This window comes from Hippoglossus stenolepis, chromosome 14 (genome assembly GCF_022539355.2).
Source record: "Hippoglossus stenolepis isolate QCI-W04-F060 chromosome 14, HSTE1.2, whole genome shotgun sequence".
In the NCBI taxonomy this organism is placed as follows: Eukaryota; Metazoa; Chordata; class Actinopteri; order Pleuronectiformes; family Pleuronectidae; genus Hippoglossus; species Hippoglossus stenolepis.
In genome coordinates, this window is record NC_061496.1 from 12668966 (window position 1) to 12694318 (window position 25353).

A 25353-nucleotide genomic window follows, 5' to 3' on the forward strand; every position below is an offset into this window, starting at 1 on the left:
GTTCTCTGACGATAAATCACTCCACCTCTCACCAGCTTTATCTCATCACCTGAAATAGAAAAGTAAAGAGTCAGTCTCAGACAAACAAATAACTGCCCCCCTCTTCGTCACCCCTCTTTCTAACTGCTCTCTAACTTTATTTTCATTATTAAGTGCAGGGAAATATGATCCTCGCATCGGCTATTTGTCTGCGACAGGGAATGTGGACTCGGCACCCTCTGGCTTTGCGTGTGGTCCTCTCACCGTGCAGGAGCCTCTCTAATTCACCATCTATTGCTCAGGGAGAGACTTGCCCTTTGTCAAACATTGATTCAGAAGTAGGCCAGGAGCCGAGGGGCCGAGAGCTCGGATGCTCCCACAGAGGAGCGAGTCAGCCCCTGGAAACCGAGCGGGAGAACACTGTCAGCAGAAACGGGGAGAAACTGCAAAAGACTATTTGTGATTGTCAAGTCAGAAGTAATTTTCAGGATCCAAGGAATTTCTGTAGGATATGATGCAAGTGCATGAAAGAAGTTTTTTCTTTTTGATGAATTCATTTATTTTTTCTCCAAAATCCCCAAATGCTCTGAAGCTAAATGTTTCCGTCTCCTGTCTGTGAGACGGGAAAAAACAATAAAGCTTTTCCTAAAAGCACTTTTGGTATTTTGGTCACACAGAGATTTCATAAAAAATTCATTAGATTAACTGTGACAAGCTTCATAAACTTAAATTAAACAACCATTATCTGCTTTTAATTAAAGATCATCACCACATTTCTGACTTTTTAATTTGACACCCCCACATTTGAAAAAACAAGAATGAATGCTTCAGTGTATTTTGTAAGCCTCAAACCCAAATAATTTAATATGTGGTTTAAAAATATACTGTGTTCCTACAAGTCCTCATTCATGCATTTGTTAAAAAGTTCGGTTTAAGAAGTTTTATTTCAAACACTTGGGAATTTGTCTAAGGTTATCGATAGCGGCTGCAATATAGTTTCCGCTGCAGCGACTCCTGTGAACGCAGAACAGTGCCAATTATAGATGCCATCAACGTGGATGAAAGCAGTTGTGTACATGCAAAGGAAAACCTCTCAAGCCACAAACAGTATAACTGGCAGTGCAAAAGTAACTTCCCAAAGTCTTGAAGTCAAAGGGGACCCTTTAACTGCTCACGCTTTTCTTCCCGCTTCCTCTTTTGTCCTGTCCCCAACTTCAAATGTGCAGATTTGTGGCCCATGGGCGACTTAGATCCGGTCCCGTTGAGGTGAAAAATCCAATTAACCTGCAGCTCCAACTGCCTCCGTTATAATCCCTTCCCATAATTATGAAATTACCAGATGCAGGATTTCAAATGAAAAAAGGATGAGAGCGACTGGCTCAGAAAAAAAGATGAAATAAAGCGTTCCCTGCCAGTATACAGAGTTCCAATTTACCTCAAGGGGGGAACAGCTAATTCTTCTGACTGGGTTTTAAGGTGAGACCTGCAAAAGCCCTTGTAATCAGAATAAGAAATATCCCAACAAAAACATCAGGAGGCCTGGATCTTCAAATAGTCATTGAGATAAATGGATGGGCTCCTGCTTGTTTTGCATTTAGACGTTTAAAGGGACAGTATAAATACACAGAATGTCTAGACCTTGACTATGAGACACTCTGGGATCTTTTTTAGGAGGAGTAAACCTTCTATAATTAAGACTAAATAATAAAAGGTTTCTTGATACATTATTTGTTCGTGAATTTAAAAATAATTGTGTTTATCTTAAAGTCTAAGAAGACATCCATTCATCTATTATCTGTACTTATTATCCTTGGAGGGTCGGGGGGGCGGAGTTAATCCCATCAGACATTACTTGAGAGACGTACCACACCCTGGACAAGTCACCAACGTATCACAGGGCCAACTAACACAGACAAACCACTATTCACATTCACTTAATGTCAATTTAGAGTCTCTAATCAACCAAAACCCTGAATCTGCGTGTGTCTGGACTGAAGAAGCTGTCGGACCTGGAGAAAACCCACCCAGACTCAGGGAGAAGCCACGAACTCCACACAGAACGACCCTGAACCACGTTCTGGTTCCTGCCATGAAGTGACAGAGCGACCCACTGTACCACCGTGCCGGCCCCCTAAGAATGTTGCCTTGCTGCGCTGTTGAAAGACTTGTGGACTTTTTACTTAAGTTATGCACTTTTTAAAAAAACAGCTTTTGTGTATTTGGATTCATACTTTGTGTTTAACCGTTCCTCTGCCTCAGTTTAATTAATTTCTTGTGATCCCTTATGTTGTGTCATGTCCTGCTTTATCTTGAACTTCACTTCCTGTGTTGGTCTGATGTGTCACACCTGTGTCTTTCTCCTCCGGCAGTTATATCGTCTCTGTTTCCCTCTTGTTTTGGTCACTTTGTGTTCTTGCACATGGATTCTCCTCATGTTTTACATTTCTTTCATGGATTTAACTCATGTTGCTGTTTGCCTGACCCTGAAAACAGTACATCTGTTTTGTTTCTTCTCATTAGATTCATTAAACTAGTACAGTTCACGATCTTGAATGAGCTGCTAGCTTGGCCTGTTTTTACGCTCTGGAGCTACTCCAGAATTATTCCTTGTCCACAATATATTGTCACTGTTTATTGCCTGTGTGCTGGATGTTGTGAGCAGATGTTTTTATTTACTCTATGGAGCAGAGTGAAGTCAGTAAACTTTGTGTTCATCCCACCTGCTCTATCTGCAATGAAGATTTTATATTCCATGTGTTTCATAAAATGAAACTGTATTTGCTTTTTTACCGTGGGTGTTCGGTGTGTGGCTTTTTATATACGTCTGTTAACCAACAGACTCAAGTTGCTAAAAAGATAGATTCACCTTCACCAGCCTCAGCTTCTGTGCCTGCATTAAGTTCCTAGCTAAACATGACAAATATACAGTAGGTTAGTATAGTCGTATATAAGAAGACCTACTGTGTCCTGTGTTTGGAGGCCATAGGCTGTAGGAAACATTTCAACACCGAGCTACTGTAGTACGTGAAACAAGTAATTTAATTTTCTACTATTAATTTTTACTTTTTCAAAAAACAAACGGTTTAAAACCTCCTGTAAGTAGAACACATTACCATCCCTGGGCCAGTTGAGCCACGTCGAGACGGAGAATATATTTAGATCATTTTTGTTTAGCCAGTTAGAGAAGTTTAACTACCCCCTCTCTCCAATATTATTCACTGACTCGTTAAGTCCATACAATTTCCTGCTAATAGATGCAGCACTTTAAACATAGAAATATCTACTGCAATGTTATTTGATAGTGTTCCACACTCGCATGTTATGCAATGAGTTACACATTGTTTCTCAGTAAACAGGATTAATGCTTCCTGCTCTTCCTACGTTCAGTTCCTTGGCTGCAGAGACTCCATCTCATCAGGAAATCTAACATTTGTATGATAAACTCATTGGCACTTGCCGTGGGGAAGCCTCGGGCAATAACGATGGGATCTCCTGCCGTGTACAAGCTTCTGCAGGCCAGTATAGATAACTCCCACTCACACTTCACCTACTGTACGCCCAGGCCCATTCAAACTAACCCATTATGTTGCCGAATTCTCACCGCATCAGTATCTACGCTCATCATTCAGCGGAGAAGAGAGGAAACATTTAAGAACTTAATGGCTGCTCACCTCAGCCTCTCGACTGCACTTCTTGAGGGTAACTGCTTCCATTTTTACTCTGAAAGAGCTGTTATTTTAATAAGCACTCACAAATTTAAACAGGCTATCAAATATCTGAACATGTGCTATAATACAGCCAGCAAGTTCGCACAAGTTTCATTACTTTTCACAGTGTTATTGTGGCAGATTTAGGATGCACCGTAAAAAAGGCTCAATAATCAATGTGTCAATATCAAAAAACTGTGGAAGCTTCAGTTTGTCCATTTTAGAAAATTAAGTTTTAAGTTAAAGGTCTCTTTCTGAGTTCAAAGTATCTTCGGACTTCAGATTCTCCTCTGCTCTCTAAAGTAAAACTTATCTAGATATTAAGTTAAGTAAAGGAGGATTAATAATATGTAAAACCAACTCATATGCTTCAGGAAAAATAATCATAAATTATTCAAAGCTCTGAAGTATTTTGTGTAAGTCTTGTGAAAACTTTTAATTGAATATGTTAATTTGTAGATTGTAACTGTTGATGCCATCTTGATGTAGAAATATGCACATTTTCTATTTAAGATGATCAAGGCATCAATATCTATTGATTGTACTTTGGTCATGTCTCATTGAAACACCTTGACTGGGAACTGAAGTCATTCACACTGGGAAATACACGGGATCCATAAAGCAGGCCCTGGTACTGTGTTTATAATTGATAAGTAGAGGGAAAACAGTTGTAACCTTGAGTAAAGGTGTGCATTGCAGCTGAATATTGATTCCGAGTTAACTTGCTGGTGGCAAAGGTGCAAGTCGACTATGAAAACAAGATATAAAATATATTATGAATGTTTCAGTCGGACTGCAGTGCCTCATTAAAATTCAGAGGGGCCTTTGCAGAGAAACCTTGTCATGCTAATTCTGGCCAAGTGGTCCCACAGGGTCCCAGCAGCTGTGAGTGAGCGTATACATAACTCCAAGAACATTCTTTTTATCTGTGATCTTTGTCATATTACTCTCATTGCCTTTGTGTTGTCATTGTCCTATTTGTATAGTAGTTTATCTTTGTCATATAGCTGGTTAAGACACTAGGAATTCACAAACTCCCTCTACCGCTTCTCATTTGAAGGAGCACAGAAGCCGGAAGGATTTTCTCTACAAGCGTCTTTTCTTTGCACAATTAGTCGTGATTCCACATGTTTTGAAAATAGCGAACCTCCCCTTGTGTACGCAACTATCCAAGTTCAGGTCAGTTGTTTCATTAATGAAATAATCACCTCGTTGATAAGCTCAAATACTATTAAACCCAGACCCAGAGCAATGAAACAGGAATACACGAACCCACCTGGGAAGCAGAAGGCGACAGAGGAACGTACAGCACACTATGTACTGTATGCTGTATAATTTAATGTCTACTGAACCGATGGGTCAGTTCCAATATAGCCTGAGTGAAGTGTAGTGAGATCTAATCTTGTTTCATTTTATTAAAATGAGAATGCATTTCAAGAAATCAATCGCACTTTTCTGATTCATAGCAGCAGTTTATTCAACCACGGTGAGCAGCACCAGCACACATCACTGCTGCGTCGGCTGACTGCTGTATTTGCAAATATACATTTGATTGAAGGTCTGCAAATGTGTTTCTCCCTTTTGTCTGCATGAGTTTTCTCTGGGTACTCAGGCTGCCTACCACACTCCAAAGACATGCAGATTGGATTTAGGTTAATCGAGCACTCTTAATTGACTGTAGGTGTAAATGTGAGTCTGAACGGTTGTTCATCCATATTAGTACGGTTTAGTTTGAAAACTGTGCTTTCACACGGGACACGGGAAGCATTTGGTTGTTTAGCTGCAAAAAGAGCTAGCTTCCTATACATGTAAGCAGTTGTATCATTGTAAAATGCAGAATTTAACTACACAACAGCTGTTAGCAAAGACAACAGGGTCAGCAGCGCTTGTACTTGATTCTCCATGTTGCGTACCACCCTGGTAGCAGAGGCTAATGTTGTTTTCTTCCAGGAGAGGGTCATGTGATAGGAGCCTGATGACTTGGCGATGGCTACGTAGTGACTGAAACAGTCTTTGTCATCGTTTCCAAACGTCTCAGTTTTAGCGGCTCTACGCTGTAGCCTATGTTCGTTCTACGCTGGAGACCTGTTGAGGGTTTTCTCTCGATCAAAGTCAGCTGCTGGCTCCTGCTCCTCCCGCAGCCCTAAAAAGAACAAGCGGTATATATGATGGATGGATAACAAATATGGAAAAACAACCTCATATGGACTAAATGTAGATCATGTAAGACTGTTAATAAATGGTATGTCCTGCACTTGGGAGCAAACCTAGAATAGCTCTACAAGTTTGATTCGATTTTGTATCATGAAGCTGTATGAATATGTATTTAACAGATTGTTTTGGAAGTGGTGGGATAGTGCTACAGGAGAGAAAGCCAAGCACGACTGCTTTGTTTCCCTCTTGAAGGAAAGCCCTGAAATCCATCCACAGTACATTTCTTAGCTGATGAAATTACTGGCATGACCTTTAGAGCGTCCCCTGTTCAACTTTTAACGTCTGATGTCTCACAAATGACAAAAAGATGTCTTGCCAATCACGTAAATTACATCTCGGATTCAATGGATCACGTTGCAGATAGGAAGGGAGAGGAGCATTATGTTGACTGAAAAAGGGAGGACAAGCAATTAATGATATCTGAGCAGGGGTTTCATATCTCCAACAATCAAAATAGATTTGGATGATCAGATGGTCTAATGTCAGCTGAGCTTCCGCCTTCCCGACCATTTCTCCGCTCATACAGACGGGTAAATTGCTTTGAGCTTATTTGTGATAATCATAGTATTGACACTAGACGGTATGAATGGTGGCTATTATATGTTCTAGCAGAACCCCCGGAAATAGACTTTTAATTTGAATGTATTTCAATAACATTGAGTGTAATGGATTATGGTGGCTCTGCCGCCTGATTGATTAGTTTCACTCTTTATGTACAGTGAAAGTCTGGCCGCCGCTGCAAATGTCCTAACTGGGGAAGCATTTTAATGACTGTGGCTCGACTGCAATTCAATGCATGAGTCTGCAGTGCAGCCATTATGGTAAATGCTCTTCGCGCTGTCTGTCTTGTGTAAACCTACGATATTTCCTCCCTGGACATGAGCTGTTGCGATGCATTAACGCAGAGCCAGCGGGATCCCAACAGATGTTGAATGGTTGTTATTGTCTTGAGTACATCGGCGCTTTTCAGCTTGAAGGTGATATGAAGTAGGAACCGCATTACGACCCACTTTGAAGTTATAGCTTACAGCTGTGGCTGGCAGATCAGTGGAATGAGATCATCAGTATATCTATATATATATAGAGAGAGATATATACTTGGAGGGATCATAGGGTGGCCAATATTGGTTGGCCCCCGCCCCCCACAAGGTTATGCGCCTAAATTCCAGAGGCCACAGAGGCCAAACTCCAGATGCTGTCACTGAATTGTGGTTTGTTATGAACACGGAAACTGTGCTTTAAGTGGGATCATTTCAACAGCATGACTGCCAATCATTATTTTTGCATGAAGTTTTTGCAGTCACTGATGCCAGGCTGAGATTTGTTTGGGGACAGAAACACTAAGCTGCTTTCATTTGTATTCACAGGGCAGCTCCAGTATCTGCGGGGTCTGTCTTTATGTGGCCAGTGTGCCAGCAGCACTGGAGGACAACCAGATGCAGAGAATAACAAGTAGAGCTGAGGCTACAGCCAAGGTATCAACATGTGTCATCTGGATAGACGTGTCAATTTAAGTGTACCGCTGCAATGTGTTGTGCCTTGAGCTGCGCTCCCTGCATTAATTTCCTGTTGTCTGAGTTCAGAGTGTTTGTCACCCGGTGTCAGTCACACTGCCGGTTTCTCTCTCGCTGCTCAGGGACCTCGCCGTGGTTCCAGGAAATGCTGTTTCCCCCTTAACAGTACACTGGGTCACTTGGTCGATAGTGGCAGAGGTTCCACTGGGGTCAGGGCGGCTGACAGGGGTGCCCACTGTCGCCGCTGCATGATAAATGCTCAGAGGAGTTCCAGCCGGAATCCGAACACTCCTGCAGGAAGAGAGGACGTCGAGACATATGAGTGAGGGAGGAGGTAAAAGGTGATGGTGCAGAGGAGAGTGGGCAGATGTAAGAAGAATTTCTTTTCCTCACAACTCGGCTGTGATCAACACATAATGACCCCGTGAAGGCATGAGGCTCGTGGCCGGACAAGACAAAGGCCCACTTGATTGAAAGAGAACTGCAGATTAACCAGGCCCTCTGTATATATTTGCTCAGAGGCATCAATCAACAGTGGATGGACTACTCTGAATATTAAGCAAGGTGATTATACAGCACTGAAACCTCACTCGCCTTGGGGATTCTGGCGTTGAACTGGTTTACAAGCAAATTGTCAAAAATTCTAATTGATATAACAACACCAAATTGTAAAATACACTAGTAAATCGGTGAGTCATCCGTTTTATTTACTTACAATTTTTAAACTTCCATGAAAACCTGATTTGATTAAAGGCCTTGTTTAGCATCTGGGAAAAATCAGAATCTGCTGAAAGGTAAAAAACATGTTGGTATTTGATTTACTTTATCAATCAAATAATCAAGCTTTATTTAAATAGGAACTTTTCAAACACATCAAATGCAACTCAAATGGCTTTACAATACGTAGGATGTTAAAAAGGAGTTAAACACTGGGATTTAGTGATTAGCACAGCAAAGTCATCAATAAAAACAACAAATAAAGCGAAGATGATAAAAGATATATAATCAATCACACAACATTTTTTGTAAAAGAAATTAGTGATAAAATATGCAAAACTTTGAATAAATAAACAAAAATAACTAAATTCTAGTTTCATTAACCTTGATTTTTTACAAATAAACTGAGAAATCATTGATATTTCAGGTCCGAAAACATTTTGTATTTTAATTGAAATATTTTAGCAGCATCACTGTGCCCTTAAAACTATCATAAAGAAATATGCTGTTTTATGGACATATGTAATCATTACCTCGACCAGGGAGGTTTTGTTTTCAGCAGCAGAACCAATTACATTCTGGTGCAGATCCAGATCAGGGGGCGGATTTTTTTTGATTTCTCGGAATAATTTATGGATCTTGATGTTTAGTGGACTGATTTATGAGTGAGTGCATTTTGGTGCAGTTACAAGTAAAAAATCTGGATCCATTGAATTTAAATGTGTTTTCATACGGGGGCCGTTGGGCCTTGGCGGAGGTTTGTGCTCCACTGAGTGTCATTCTACTTGTATAGATAATTTTATGTCTGACATTAATAACCAAAGGAGGCTCTTCCCACTGTTAATATTCAGTCTAAGTTTTTGGTAGCCACTAAAATATGCTCCACAGTTGACATTTAGTATCGTGAATTACTGTGTGTTCACCTTTACCCAACAGCTGTCGCCACAACTCATTTTATCTCAACACCCAATGCAAACTGGTTCACGGTGAAGGTAACAGACAGTAAATAAAAGCGGTGTGTGACAGCCGGCTCAGAACAATTTACTATACTTGTAAAACACGACATCATAAACCTGCCTACCTAAGAAAACACATTGACTCATAATATCTATATAATTGGCCCAGATTTGTAATCTGACACCTCTCGGAGCTAGTTGCTATTTGACAACGGGCACGATGGTGAAAAGGTATCATTTTAGCACATTCTGTAATTAACCTCATGAATATATATTGGTTTGTGAGTTTTTCCAGCATCTTACATTTTCACCTTTTGCAACTGATCAACACCCTCAGTGGCATCTCTGGGTTATTTAGCCACATCTCAGTGAAAAACTGCTGACTTACCCTCTCATGGAAACACCACATTACCCTATATGCAAAAAAAACGACTTTGTCTAACAAGTGAGCCAAATCTCTCCAGATAAAGTTGACGTACTGAGGCAGCGTCGCTCTCAAAGTTCCTTGATGTCTACTATTGACGGACAATGATCGTTTTAAATCCGCCTCACGGGATTGGACCGCTCACAGTGATGGCGATGGCTGCTAATTGGGGTCATATACTCCCTGCTTAATTCCCCAGCCTTTACAATATCATGCACATGGTATCAAGAGTCTACTCGGAGGTAATCTGGAGAATCCATTTCATCCTTTTAGAAAAAGCTGACAGCAGTCCACTCGCCACTTGTCGTAAAATATTTGCAAGAGAAAGAATTAGCAGGGATTAGGACGTGAATCTTGTAACAGTGCAAACAGGTGATGGGGAGTTCCTGCAACTTGTTCCAGAAAAATGAAACTGCAGAGTGGATTAAAACGCATTACAGGCCTAATTCAGTGTTTCACTGCACCTGAACATTTCTGTGTCCTGCTGCCTTTCTTGTCCTTTTATGTTTCATTATGTGATGAATATTTGAGACAAAGGGGGGGGCCTAAGGTTTCATTATTTGTGAATTTCTGACATTTCATTGTGGTTAAGATAAAAGTCACGACTTTACATCCTTCAACATCAAAGCTTGAGCTTGTCTGATTAAATGTAAAGTCAAGGATTTTGAGACATTTTATTCTGTATTTTGTAGTTCACAAAAAACTGATTTGTGTTTTCAGTTTTCAACAATTTGAAGGCGAAAGGTTCTAATTCTGTTCATGCTGATCCTACAACATATATACTTCACTCAGATGGTTTAAGTTGTTTTGTCCTGAGGAGAGTGAAGTGTGCTTGTAGAATTCAAACTAAACAGTTATCAACAGGCCATTCTCCTCCTCCTCCCTAAAATATATGCCAGCATTTCTTGGGGACTAACGACAAGAAGAATCCATTTTCTTTGAGACCTTCTTTAAATCCTAAAGTTTTAGCAAACTAATCTGACAGTGACCAAAAAAAGAAAATAAAAAATACACTATCCCTGAGATGTGGCTGTCTCAAACAGCCCCAGAAATCACTTCTGGCTCATTCACCTCAGATCTTAGCCCTCTCAGTGTCCAAAACCTCCAGATTCTCCTTGATATCTTTGAATCACTGTCTCTCTTATCAAACACCTACGGCTATGTGGCTTCCGTGATACTGTAGCTCCCAGCAAGCTATTTTCAGAAACATTGTGTGAAGTCTCCTCAGCAAAATCGGACAGAAAACGGGCCGGAATGAGAGCAGAGGAAGAATATTGATGTTGTTTCAAGTTTTATTTGTCATGTGCGACTTAACACAGGGTCAACAGTACAATGAAAGGTATTCGACTTTGCATTCAAAGCCATTTAAGGTTAATATTTTTACTATTAGTGAAGCTGCTAATTAGTTTCACATCCAGGTTAATCAAGCCGCTGGGAACAACTTCACAATGTAAAGTAAATAGCCAGTGAGGAATATCAGTCTGGGTGAGCAGAAAAATAATTCCAAATAATATTATCACTGTGATACTTTAATTAGCATTAGATTAGAAATAGGATTAGATGAGAAGTTAAGTGCTGATGTAAGAGACAATACAAACCCAAGGTGCTTAACATTTCTACCACAGTTTTATTATTACAAATATCATTATTACCTACATTCACTTCGAATGACATTAAATTACACTTCCACTAAAGAAACAGTTTTTTTTCAGTGTTCAGTGTCGCAATGGGGACGACAGCCAGTCACAAATGACTTTGCTCTTTTCAAAATTTAGGAGGAAGGAATCGAATGTTGAAGCATTTGTCTTGTGACTTGCAGTGATTTTCGGCTACAAATGTCTGCACCAGGGCTTCATATTTTTTCCCGGAAAATGAGACTTTCTCTGTTCTGGGGGCAGAGGCACTCTATCCTGGGAATCCGGCAGGAAATTGATTTTCTTTTTAAGGTATGACTTCAGATACCGTCACGACGCATCGGTCATATTTTAAATGACACACAATGTAATGAGCAGAAATATGCATGTGGGTTCCCAACGTGCTTTGTGTTTTATGTACGATTCGGTTTGTTGTATCAATAATTATTATGACAAAAGGAAAGATTCATGTAGGTAGACATGGGAATAAACAATATAAACTTTTCATGCAGCTTGAACTTTGCTGCAGCTGTGAGAGGTATTATGATCACGACCGTCTTTCTTTGGCGCTGCTGTGACATATGTGCATTTTCCCATATTGTGAAAAGAGGATCAATCATACGTTGGCATTTCTGCTTGTGCAGGGTAGTGTTTTGAATCCTTTCGTCAGCTGTCACCTTCAGTTTTGCCCTGCTGAGATTCCAGATGTTGATCAAAGCCACTGTTCTAGGCAACCCACTGTCGAGTCTGGCAATTGCATCCATGCCATAGGGTATAAAGGTTTTATGCAAAGTATTGTACTGGGGAATAGGGATATGTATTTTGCACATATCAGCCCTGTTTGGTTTCTGCTTAAAATGAATGTATATAAATGTATTTTTCCTGATTTCCAATTATATTTCCTAGTAAACAGAATGTTGGAATTGGATTCCCGGAAATCCTGTTTTCACCAGTTTAAACCAAAGTCTGCGCGATGCTAACAAGAGAATACAGTCAGTCCTCATTAGTATATTGAGAAAAGCAGGAGTGAGTGTATGTGAGCCTGTGTTTGGAGCTGTCACGGAACAAAGATGAGCGGGAGGATTGGGTCACAGCGAACCCACAGAGAAGAGTGCAGGGGGCAGAGGGCAGAGGGGGAGGCTAATGTGGAAATGGAGTGTCATTGTGTTTCACCTTAATTAGCCAGAGTCGCCACACATTCTCCCCCAGCCTCGGTGTAGTTAAGTGCCTCAGCTGCTGCCTCACATAATGATAAAGTGGAGAGAAACAGGGCGACACTTGCCTCGGGAGGGACTGATTGTTGGGTATTATCATTCCTCATCAGTCATTTATTAACCTTTTTTATTACTGAAGGAAAAAAACCTTCAGTAACGTGAGGTTTCATGTAATGTTTCAAAGTCAAAGGTTAAAACCGCAGACTACTTGCTGAAATTGTTTGCTTGAAATATATCCGGACTGGTTGTGTTACATGGTTGTTCTTTGGCTCCTTGGATAACAATCTCACAAACGGCTTTCTGTGTGTAATGAGCTAATGATCTGATCTTTTATTAGAGAGTCAACTGTGAACGTAAGGGGAGACATCCTTTGTCGAGTTATTAGTGTTGGATCTCCGATGAGTTCACACAGACACACACACGTGTCTTTGCCAGCTGTGAAGAGATAGATTGCACTAGACCTGCTTGTCAGATACTTTATTAACATTAAAACCAATCACTGTTAGTGAGAATGTGTCAGGTTTTCAATGTACTCTGGTGCATGTTGAATTGTTGTTTTAATGCCACAAATTATCCACAGTTTCAACATTATGTCCAAGGCTTCCATGATTTTTGCTTTGGAGATACCGACTGAAATAACCATGCTAACCGGCTAGCCTCAGCCCGTACCATCTCATTAAATCACTGTTTACCTCTAGAGGTGATAGTGAGTCAGACTGCAGCATCCATTTTGTGCAACATGACAGGAAGACGTAGCGCTGCACAGAGCTGACCACTTTCTCACCTTGGTTTGTGGTAATGAACAACACTTCAGAGATTATTTTCAAATACTTCTTGGCGACTCTGACAAACAAGAAGAAAAGTAAACAACAAAACAGACATCAAGTCATTGAGACGACTTTGAGACAGTTGCAGGATGACGAAACCCAGCTTTTCCTTTTTTGTACATTTATTTATCCTGTTTTTTTATGGCAGAGCGTTTTATTGCTGCAGCTGTTGTTTTCCATGTCATTTGTATTAAGGGAAGAGAGAGCATCCTCTCCCACCATTGGCAACTCTGACACTGCTGTGATTTATCATCTCTGTGAATAATTCGCAAAAACATTAGATGTCTCTCTCTCTGTTGAGATAGACTGGTGTAAAGTTCCTCATTTAAGACGACCCGTGGGATGCTGAGGACAGAATCTCTTTCAGCGAGATCGCTGTAGGCTGAAGCTACGGTCGGTTGCTCTGGACCGATCATCATTAGCTGTTAGTTTTATACACAAAAAAACAAGGCTCTCTAGTAATGAAAAGTTGTGTTTCCCACAGTTGCCAGCATAAAAGTACAAGTAAGGTATTTTGCCGGCACTGGCAGCGCGATGTGTCATGAAACTGTAATCGGAAGTGTATTTCAAAATGACATGAAAATGTTTGTGTGGACAGATATGCAGACCTCGTCCTCAAGCTGCTGGGTGTGTTTTTCTTTATTTGCATTGCCGCATAGATAAATCACTTGACACCTTTATAGTTTGTGCTTTGGACTACAGAGAATAGCTTTTTCTGGAGGAATGCAGTACCTTTGTGTGCATAACCCTGTGCTAGTCGATTTATCACCAGACAGTAATTTAAGTAATTAGGCCAGTGATAAATCTAATTTTTTAAAAAGGTTCAGGGACAATTGTGTTATTGAACAGAAGTTCAAACACTGTGTTATACATAGTGCAGCAGTGCCTGCAGGGCGTAAATGTTATTTATCTTTAGCCTTTTAGCTTTTTTGTTAAATCAAGTTGTGGGTGTGGTACTTCCATCAATATACAAAAATGTTTTTGTTTACATTTTCCAGCTTTATTAAAAATACATGTATACAAATTCATTTGTTTCTCTTTATAGCTGTTTGTGTTCAGGCAAATGAAAGTGAATATTGTGTTTTGTTTGGCGAAGCAAGATCGTATATCGGCTCAAGGGTTGTATCAGAAATGCCCTTTTTTCCTACCCTATGTTTTGGAGGCAATTCGTGGATACAACAGTGCTGATCTCCTCTGAGGCGTGCCCCAGATGAAACAAAGCATACACCTCAATAGGTCTCCATGGGACCGGCGGCTATTTGACTGGCTTTTGGAAGATTGACAAGTGAGCATTATTTTTCACAGGAAAGTGGCAGGCAGTCCCTTATGTGATATGGAGGCATGTGAAGGGTTGCTCTCTATCTTTCTCTCCATGTGTCTTTCTCTTTTTTAACACCTCTGCTATTCAAACTGGCCTCTGAGCATTTAAATGATCAGAATTCTGCAACATGGCTGTCTGCCCCCGCGCTGTCAAATTTGGACGGATATGTTTCAGCAAGTGAAAGAGGTAGACATGGATGATACACATACACTACACAGACCCGTACACTCACACACACACACACACACACATTTGCCCAAGTCCGGCGTCACTCCTCCAGACAGGCAAACGCCTCTCGGCGTACCCGGCAGTTGAGCCGGGCAGAAAAGTGGAAAAATGTGCTCCTCAGTGGAGATGCAGTCAGTCATGCAGCTGTCCAAAACCAGCAGCTATCTTTTCAGTGAGAGAGTAGAGGGCAAAAGGCCAAAGTCTTTTTATTCAACTTTCACTCATTCATCAACCATAGAATCGAAAGTGAACTATCTTATAATCGTACGGTTCAAACAGGAAATAACTACATTAATAACCTCAATAGTTTTGTTAAATTCCCATTTCCAGATTCAAGAATGATGATGTTCATAAATGGTGTTTTATTGGTTTAAGGACAACAGACCAAAGATGATGTAAAAGAACCAAAAAGATTTGATAGAAAAACACACATTTTAGGTGATTTGTGACACTAATCCCGTATTTTGTCTTGTCCTTCAAAACAATCTCCGAATACAATTTTTAAGTCGATCTCTGTAAGAACATATGTGACTGTTCCCAAAATGAGATGGTCACACAAATGACCAATCGTACAGTCATATGACATAAGACAACACAAATATGTACATGGATCTAAACTGGTTGTCACTGTCAACACAGACAGATTAAAGATAATAAGAAAATAAATAAGATCCAGGCAGTCATTGTTATTGACAACACCATAGTGTGCCTCTAGTGAGCCGGAGCTCGCCAATTTTCAGGAAAATAAGCACAATTTAGTCATCAAGGCGAGATCTGTCTCGGTGTCTGCCTGCTGGCACTAAGGGGGATATGGATTCCTCCATTATCAGTCTGCTGTTGAATAAAACATGTTAATGTTGCTAAGCTAAATTGTGGCATGCTCCAGAACTTATTTTAAGTGGTGACGATCCATCCACATTTAGAGCAAATAGGAGTTGTGTGAAAGGAACAGTGACAGACAGCTGGACCGCGACAATGGCTCCGCACAAACATGTCACGGCTGCAGTAGCAGGTGTCACCTCTCAATGTTTAACCGTTTTAAGTGATGGGACTAAACAGGGGGCACTGCGAGCATCCCGTTATTTTCAAGTGAATTTAATGAAACATGGCACGATAAACAAATTCGGCGGGGCTCACTAGTGTCACAAGCGACTGATTTCATTTACAGAGCCAATAAGTCCTGTTTCTCCTCAAGTCAGAGGGAGGAACGGAGAACGACACAGAGGAGCCAAGAACGAGTGCGTCTGCCTGCCTGCTCCTATATACATCTGTCTGAACAGAAATGTCTTGTGAAAAGTAGATGGCTCGCTGAGTGCTGCGCTGCTGCCAGCACTGATCCATCTGGAAATGTTATCTTTTGGGTGATTTATCTGGAGGCAGCTATTTTTGTCTGTGTTTTTGTAAATGATTATTCTAATGCCTTAATGAAATCTGGAACATCTTTCATATCTCGCCCCGACTGAATTCTGGCATATATAACACTGACCCAAGATAGTAGAGTGCATTTTGGTTCATTAGAAAGTCTTTCTTATATATATCACGCATAATAATCACAATTAGTGTATTATCTAAAATACTGTGGTGGAGTTTAAAGGCAAATCTGATGGGAGGGAGCAGTGCTGTGCTTAAATTTGCTCCAAACCGGAGCCAGGTCTTTAGCTGACCCTGTCACCTGGACAGGATGTTAATAAATTGCCAGAGAGAAATCTCTCCATATCTGGACGTGAAACTTTTGCTGGTCAGCAGAATGCATGTGTGCTTAGGCTGGGGGGGAGTCACCACCTGCCTTCCTTGCCCCTTGCAAACAGACTGGAAAAAAATGACATATTGGTCACAAATAGTTTCATCTGCCGGGGAAATCCAATATCCCCAGGATATCTCTGGGAATCATCCGTTTCACCATGTGCACGGGATTCTGAGGAGACCTTAGAGTCCTATAGCAGGATATGTGAGCATTATGATGGCTATGATACACAACATTGACATTCTGAAAACGGCCTGTTCTTTGGATTTTCACAGTGGTGGAAATTGAACAAATCAAATACACTGTATCTAGACAGTGATCTAAATCCTCAGAGCCCTTTTCAAACTATTTGGACATGAGATGCATCACTAACTTTCTGCAGGAAGTGCCTCCACATGTCATGCTTTCGACTTTGACCCTTTTGAAACTTTCTAGAGGGATAGATTGAGTTGCATATGGTGGAAAGGTTCGATTATGTGCATGAATTATGTTCTCCTCTGAAGTTTGCAAGTTAAAATCAGCCCACGTTAATGGCTCTGCATTTGTTAGACTTAAATAAACAAGGAATACATTTGCTTGCGTAAGCCTAACGCAACCGAGTGTTGGATTTCAGATCCATTGTAATGGTTGTTGGCAGGGTTGAAGGTAGGGAACAGCTGGAGGCTCCCCATGTGTGCCCGACTAGCAGGCAAAAGTATGTGTGTGGGAAAAGTATGCAAACACGAAGGATCCTTTCACTGCTGGCTGGAAGAGTGTCCTTCACAGAGCCTAATTCACGGATAGCCCACAAAGGAAGCAAGGTCTGACATGAATCATCTCGTAATTCACTGACAAATAGATAATGTGTGGCTCATAGAAGAGGCAGGATGGGGTACAAAGCCACTCCAGTAGCTTTAGTGTTATAGATGAAAACTGTGATTGTCCTTTTTTTCTGCGGCAAAAGGCTAAAGGTCGTCCAAGGCCACAGTGGTCTGTGCAAGATGCAGCAAAACGGTAAAGCTTTCACCATATGCTTTGAAAAGAAATGCCCACTGACGGAAGCTACAGCTGCATGAGATGGCGAAAATTAGTAAAAAAAAGTTGCAAAGACCTCAATCCATAAGAAGTGGTGTTTTTCTATTATTTTATTCTCACTACACAACACTACGCATCTCCTTGTTAGAGGAAGATCAAAGACCCGGTGCTAATTAATTGTGTTCAGGGGTGTACTTTACCTGGATGAAAGGCAGAATGATTAGGAATTATCCTTGTTTCATGCACTGGAAAGATGGAGCAACATTCAAAACATGTTGTGCAGCCATGTTGGTGGTAGGGAAAAAACATTTGTGTGTTATTTCAAAAAGAAACATTTAAAGGTAAAAATAAAATAAAAAGTTGAATCACATTTACAACTATCATATCAGGAGAATAGCTGAGGGGATGTGTAATTTTACCAGAGTAACTAAGGCTTCAGGTGCACAAGGTTGGAAAACACTGTCACACAAAAATAAACAATTTTTATCCAGCCGAGTTGACGACAGTCAGTGGCCAGAGGTTTGTGTTTTCACCTTGTAAACGTTATCTCTCAGGAACACCTTAAGGGATTCCTTTCAGGTTTGGTACAAATGTTAAGTTGGACTCAAGGATGAAGTCAGTAGAACTTGTTGGCCAAAGATCTTTGTCAGTGTGACCTTTCAAAACCCTTTTTGTCTCGTGAACATGTTGCCGAGTGGCAAGAGAATCTGCTCATATTTGGTAAAAATGTTCACTGATGCACTGATTGGATTTGGTTGATCAAAGATCAAGGTCACTGTGGCCTAACAAAACATGTTTTTAGCCTCTTGAACATGATATCTCAAGTTTGTCTTTAGGGATTTTCTTCAAATTTTGACCAGTTGTCCCTTGAACTCAAAGATAAACTGATTAGATTTCAGTGGTCAAAGGTCAAAGCTCCCAGTTATATTGGGGATGGCTATGCCAGTTTGTCTGCCACTTTGCTCCAGAATGAAATATCTCAACAACTGTGGGATGGATTACAATGAAATGACAGCACGCTCAAAAATGGACAATTTTAATATGCACACTGTCTGTCACAGAGTCAGTATATAGTAAGAATTTAGAACCGAGAAATAGTCTTGTTTGCATTTGCCGAAGCTTTTATTTTGATTGACTTGTGGCTTGTATAGAGGAACCACAAGGACATATGGATGTCGATGGACACAATGTGTTACAGAGAGCTTTCAGTGACAGGAGACGCTCTGCCACATACACAGCTTCTACAGCGTGCGCACACTGTCAACAACAAGCATATACGGACAGAGGGAAAATAAACATAAAAGCTTGCACAGGCGGTACAGCAGGTGACTTCTCTACCTGTCATTAGGCCGTATGAAAGCGTCTTTACACAAAAATGTGCTGCGAGGAGATGCACATTTGTCACCCTAACTGTGTTATCTTCTGAGTCTTGCGTGCATATGCTGCGAGTCTACACCGCACAGAAGCAGCTGGGAGAGACAAAAAAAACATCTTCAATTTACAGCTGTGTCTGTTCCCTGCTGGGTTTGCATGTACAGCATCAATCCATTCACAGTAGGAATATATTACACAGTTGACGCATGGAAACAGAGAAACAAACATGCTCGATATACGTATCAGAGATTTCAAACTGCCGCCTAATAGAGTCGTAACTCCCCGGCTCTTTGTCTTCTCTCCCTCTTTCTCTTTTCTTGTCCTTTTTTCCCCCGCCCACGCCCCATGTCTTTCTCCACATGTGTGATATGTCAAAGTCTTATTTCCATGTCCTGGCGCCACTTATACTCAAGGCAAACACAGGGCGGTATGTGTTGATGATTGTCAGCAGTGGTCATTTATCATCTGTCAGGCTTCTGTCCTCTGAGGAGGTAAATACACCCAGTGAATTATGGTTGTTTTAGTCTGTAGGCGGAATCCCACATGACAGCCAGCAGAAGGCCGTGACAAAATCGTTTATGAGGAAATAGTTTATCACGGCCATGGTAAACATTGTCCATCAAACATGAGAAGAGCAATGGAGCTACGACTTTGACGGGCCAGAAACTTGAAAGAGAGACATTTGGGAGCTGAAGTGGACGCATGAAAGATGTAATTCAACGCAATGGTGGGGAAAAAACAACAAAATCATTATGATTCTGTTGTGTCTCATTTGTTCACTGTTGGATCCAGTCATGTGTTTGCATATTGGTGTGTCTGTCTTGAAAAAAGGGAAGGAGTATCGTGGGGATTATAATTCATATCAAACTCAAAGCTGTGTTTTCATCATCAGTGGGAGGGCTGTCTGATCGGTGTGTCTGGAATTTCTACTAGATGAGTCACGTTTGTTTTGTTTCTCTATTTACTTTTCTCTAGTATATCCAGTGTAATTCTTAAGAAAACCTACTTACCTTCTTGCCCTCAAGTATTCTAAAGAAGAACTGATTTCCATTTGAGATTTAAGCGAAGACCTGAACAATAACCCGCTTTGTTTCTCACAGAAGTTTAAGCCACATTCCTGGTGGAAGGTCTTTGAGCGGTTCAGCCAGATGGACGGCGTATCGGAAAACAGGGGAGTGTGGGGGCAGCGGGGCCAGTTCCACACCTCGTCCAGTGAAGTGGTCCAGTCATTAACAGACATGACCCTTCTTTTCCTGACCGCAAAGGAGATTTCTGGCTGGAGCTGCTTTTCTCTAAGAGCCCCCAGGCGATCCCAGCAACATGGCCCCCAACATATGGTGAGATGTATGCACCTGAAAACAGAGAGCTAAAAAAAAAAAAATGTAGAAGCACTTAGTGCTGTGGGGTGGAGTTAATGACTGCATGTTACACTTGTGGCCCAGCGCAAGGCATAAGGAATTTGCAGTTGTCAAAATCTGCTTGGTCAAAGAGCCAGAGCTGATGTTGGAGCCTTTAAGCTGTTGGCAGCAACATCTGGATGCAGGCAGGTGCTCGTCATGCCTGGACACAATACATTCCAGTCTGACTAACCCACTGTTTAAGTTGCTCATCACTCAACATACAGTACAGAGCCTTCTAAAAACTTGTGTGAAATGACAGGACTTTGATAGGTTTTGTCCTAATCTCCTGTTAGGCACCAATTCAAAATATCTGGGCTCGGATCCAACGGATTAAAAATAAAGACTCTCTCCTGCCGTCCTTCCTTCACTCCCCCACTCCTTTGGGCCTCGTCGCAAATCTAACGTGACTCGCGGCGCCATTTGCTTCAGGAGAAGCATGAAAGTCGTCCATTTCTGATTTGACATTCCTCCTAATAACGTGTTGAAAATCGCTGCCCACTCTGTCACAGTCTTGAAATGATATTTCAGATGATGGGATCATTAAAGACGCTGGAAGCTAATCAGGAGGTGACCCGTAAATGTCTGGGTATTGGTAGGAGTGGCTGCTTTGGCGAACAGCAAATGGCGTGTTCAGGCATTTGACCACTTTATATTCCATTTGGAGAATAGGACCACTCATGCATTAAAGAATATCTTGTTACACTTGCTATTGAAGTGTCTTCACTGAGACTTGCATCTGTCTAAATTGAAAATTAAGAATAATTTCACAACCTGTTTCACTCAATTTAAGACATTTTCATGATTGTGCCATGAATTATTTATAAATGTAATATGTAGAAAGATAAACTTTAATGTCACTTCTGTCTTTGGATTTAGCTAAAAACACACACACACACACACACACACACACACACACACACACACACACACACAAATTAGCAGCACATGATTGTGGCTCTAAGCAAACTTGAAATTGTATTTATGCAGATGAGACAGCCCAATGCAATTTCACCTCTATGTTGCATCAACAGACCTCCTCAAATCAAAAAAAGAAACTTTATTGTCAATCAAGTTTGATTTTGACACTTCTACTTATTTGCATATTTAAATGTACAAATGTATAAATTATAATTTCTGTGTCTTCTAAAATAATTTTGTAATGTGCACCTGTTTGCCTGAGAAGCTGGTTGGTCCATTAGGAAACTGCTGCTTCTAAATGGGACCAGCGATGATGTGATTGGCCATTACAGAATCCTGCTCCAACTCCACCTGCTGATACAGTATTCTTCCTATTAACTTCCTTTCCACTTGGTATCTTTTAGTCTTTCTCCACCGGTGATAAAACACACAAACACACACACATCTACTCAGTGCGTGTGTAAGTGTTCATAAAAGTTAATTTGAGCTTTTATTTCATATAAGCAGTATCCTCACACACTACATTAAATACATTTGCATTTTATTTATCTAGTAATGACTATTGCAAAATGGTTGACGATTGACACAGACAAAATGCCTGTGTCCATCAGGAACGTGTGTTCATTGCAAATGGGTTAAAACGGCCCCAATTAGTTACCGTATTCACCTTAATTTACATCAGTTCTTTCATATGGAGAAAAATCCTCTCGACACAGAAACACTTCATTTATTTCCTTGATTTTCGGCGGTGCCAGCAGATCACTTGAGGGACAAAGCTAGCTCGATAGTTATTATCATTATATGAGGTGTATTAACCCAAGGGTCTGCTTTTCCTCGTGAGTACTGGCTTGATTTTTAGCTTAACTTTCAATTTGTTTATTTGCACCATTTAATCTGCACAAGAAAGAGAAGTGAGATAAAACCTGTAGCGGAGATATGGACAAAATGAAAAGGATGTCAGTAAATATTTAAGTTGTTCTTCTGTCTCCATTTGTTTGGAGTGAAATTTAAAGATCACATTTACACAGTGAATCCCTCAAGTATTTGAAAGGATTATTAGCTCCAATACGAAAATGACTAAATGAAATCTAAATGTAAATAAAACTGTGTATGCATTGACTGCAAGTCGAGCAAAGTGAAAATGAAAATGCTTATAACATAATGAGAGATCTGACAAATTAAATTTCCTCTCTCTCTATTGCCTAGACGTGAAATTGCGATGCTGTAAACGGGTCATACAGAGACTTCCACCTGCAATAAAGACAAAGTTGTTTCGTTTTTCTTGATTCAGCACCGCAGCGCTGCGCTGGCTCCGCGGTGCAGCCAGCCCTTCTTTTCACACTCCCCGAGGTGCAGCAACTTTTAAAGATGTGCGGCCACCTTCTCCGTGCTTTTTTACTTACTCTGTGCTTTCCGCTTTTGTTTGTGTCTGCCTTGAAACTTTGTCAAAAGGCAATTTACAGTCAATGCACTGTGTATTACGTAAAGCATGAAAGCCACACAGCACATGGAAGGAAGAGAAGGAAAGAAGGAAATTGGAAAACATTATGTAGGCTTGTGGTCACATTTGAACGTATTATCTCGTAAAATAAACGTAAACACGTCGGCTTTTTCTGGACACCGACTTCGTTTGTTAGCAAAAAAGCAAAAGAGGAAATGGAAGATAAACAACTTGCCAAAGCAGCTCAGTGTGATTTCTATATCTGAAAAGGTGCTGTTTGGTTTAAAACCCTTGAGATTGTCAACCACTAATCAGGACAGTTATAAAGGAATCCCTTGTGAATTGGAGGATTTATTTTTGAACATTGATTTGATGACATGAAGTTAGAGTTATAGCGTATGAAGCGCCAAAACATCAACACAGTGAGTATGTGGATGCTCCTCGTGCAATCAAAGGTTTTTCATCAGACTCCTCTCTGTAAACATTGACATCCCTAAGCAAACCACACAGTGATTAGGAGGAGTCTGCAGTTTTCCCCGAGACTTTCAACTTCTGCCAAAACTTTCAAGATGATCAAGAGAGGCACGTTGTTTTCTTCCTCCATCTTGATAGATATTCATCAGTCGAGGGCTGAAATTAGCCCATAACCTCACCGACGATCAACTCTTGACTCGCTTTGTAATCCCCCGCTTAATCATGTTGTAGTCGTCGAGTGGCGAGTCCAAAGTCTCACTGATTTCCCAGTTTCTATGTTTACCAAAAGAGCCATGGTATATGGGAAAGTGAGTCCTTTGGTGTTATTCTTTGAATCCATTTTTTCTTTTTTCATGTGAGCAGTACTCTGTGCTGTAACTCTTGGCTACAAACCCACTGTGATGTTTTATCTCGGACGACGCTCGCTGGCGTGTGTGAGAGATAAGAACTCCGCTGAATCATAATTTAGATTTGTGTGCAGGTTAGTCGACCGAGTCACAGCTGGACATGACCACAGCCTGCACTTTGATTACAGTTGGATAAAAACCACTCGCTGCTCCCACCCAATCCACCAACTAATGTGACCTTTGGACCCGACGTTGTTAGCCTCATTCCTCCTGCTGACATCCAGCTAAATTAATGTTGAGCTTCACTTTAATCTGCTTTGTCCCCGTAAGAGGGAACTCAATTGAGCAAGAAAAACCACAAATAGGAAAAACAAAAGTATGTCAGAGTTTCAGCATCCTAAAGGCGGTTGTGGCTCAGGAGGTAAAGTGGGTCGTCCACTAACTAGTAGGTCAGTGATTCAATCCCTGTCTTCCCCATTCCGTGTGCCGAAGTGACCTTAGGCCAGAATCTGAACCCCAATTGCACCTGACGGCTTCGCTGGCAGTGTATGATTGATGTATGATAGAGAAAGTGCTGCACTCTATGAGAGTGTGTGAGAAATGGGTGAACAGAAAAACTGACTGTGAAGCTCTTTGAGTGGTCATCAAGACTGGAAAAGTGCCATATAAAAACAGACCATTAAAGTGGTGCTGGTGAATATTTTTTTAAACAAGTAGTTAGGATGTATGAAGACATGAAGTCATTATTAGAAATAAGCAATATTATTAAATCATTGTGGAAGATGATTATTTTGAAACTGGAAATTGGTACCAGTGCCGAGCAGGTTGTGTCGGTTGGTTGGTTTGTCGGCAAGATTACGCAAAAATTCTTGTTTGCACAAAACTTGATGGAAGGATGAGACATGAGCAAGGAAACAACCCTTTGATTTTGTAGGTTGATCTGGACAGACGGCCGTATCCAGGAATTTCCTTTAACATTTCAAGATTCTTTTTACCTCTGATTTCCCCAAAAACTAATTCAGAGATCTTGATTAAAAACATATTTAGGGGACTGATATCTGAGTGTGTGCAATTTGGTGCAGATCCCAAAAAAGTACAAATGTTGTGAGTTTCAGAAGGGGGACTGTTGAGGTTTGTACTCTGAGAGCCATTCTCGTTTTCATTCTAACTTCCAAACTGTTCAGTGATCATTCGCTGCACAAAGCTAGTTAACAGAGCATCTTGTCATAGATCTTAAATTCCCATTGCAGCAGCATCCCCACTGGATGTGTGTAGAAAATAAACTTATCTTTTCTTTAATCAAGACAGCAGACGCTTTTTTTAATGAAAGCTACGTCTCACTTTCGATCAACGCTGCACCTGAAGAACACAAGAAAAATGTGTTGAAATCAGATTAAAGGCTGCTTTAACTGGGAAGTTGAGTATTTTCATCTGTCGAGTCTTTTTTTGTTTTATGGAAACGCAGAGTTTCTCTAAACATTTACTGTATGAGCATTCACTCATTCCCACAGTGAATGATCTCACTTGCAAGACTATTTGCAGTTGCCAAAAACACTGAAAACACGAGACATAAAATATGCAGGATTTACAGGATGAGATAAATGGCAAGATCTTGGACTGATGGCCCCTAACCTGGAGTGATGAGTGTCTTCATCAGTCAAGGCCTTGTTGATGAAAGCTTAAGGCTCTACTAAGAACTTTGCCATTTACGGTGTGAGGGCCATCTGTCTGGCGGCGGCGATCGAACCCCCAGGACTGGGGCCTCTGCCAATGCTGCTCAGGGGAAGCCTCTGGACAAATGGGTGCCGAAAGGCTAGGCAGGATTTATGGTTGAGAATAAGAAGCCTGGTCAGGGGTAAAAGAAAAAGAAGACAGATTTTCATCCATTTATGTTGAAGTGGCGCGC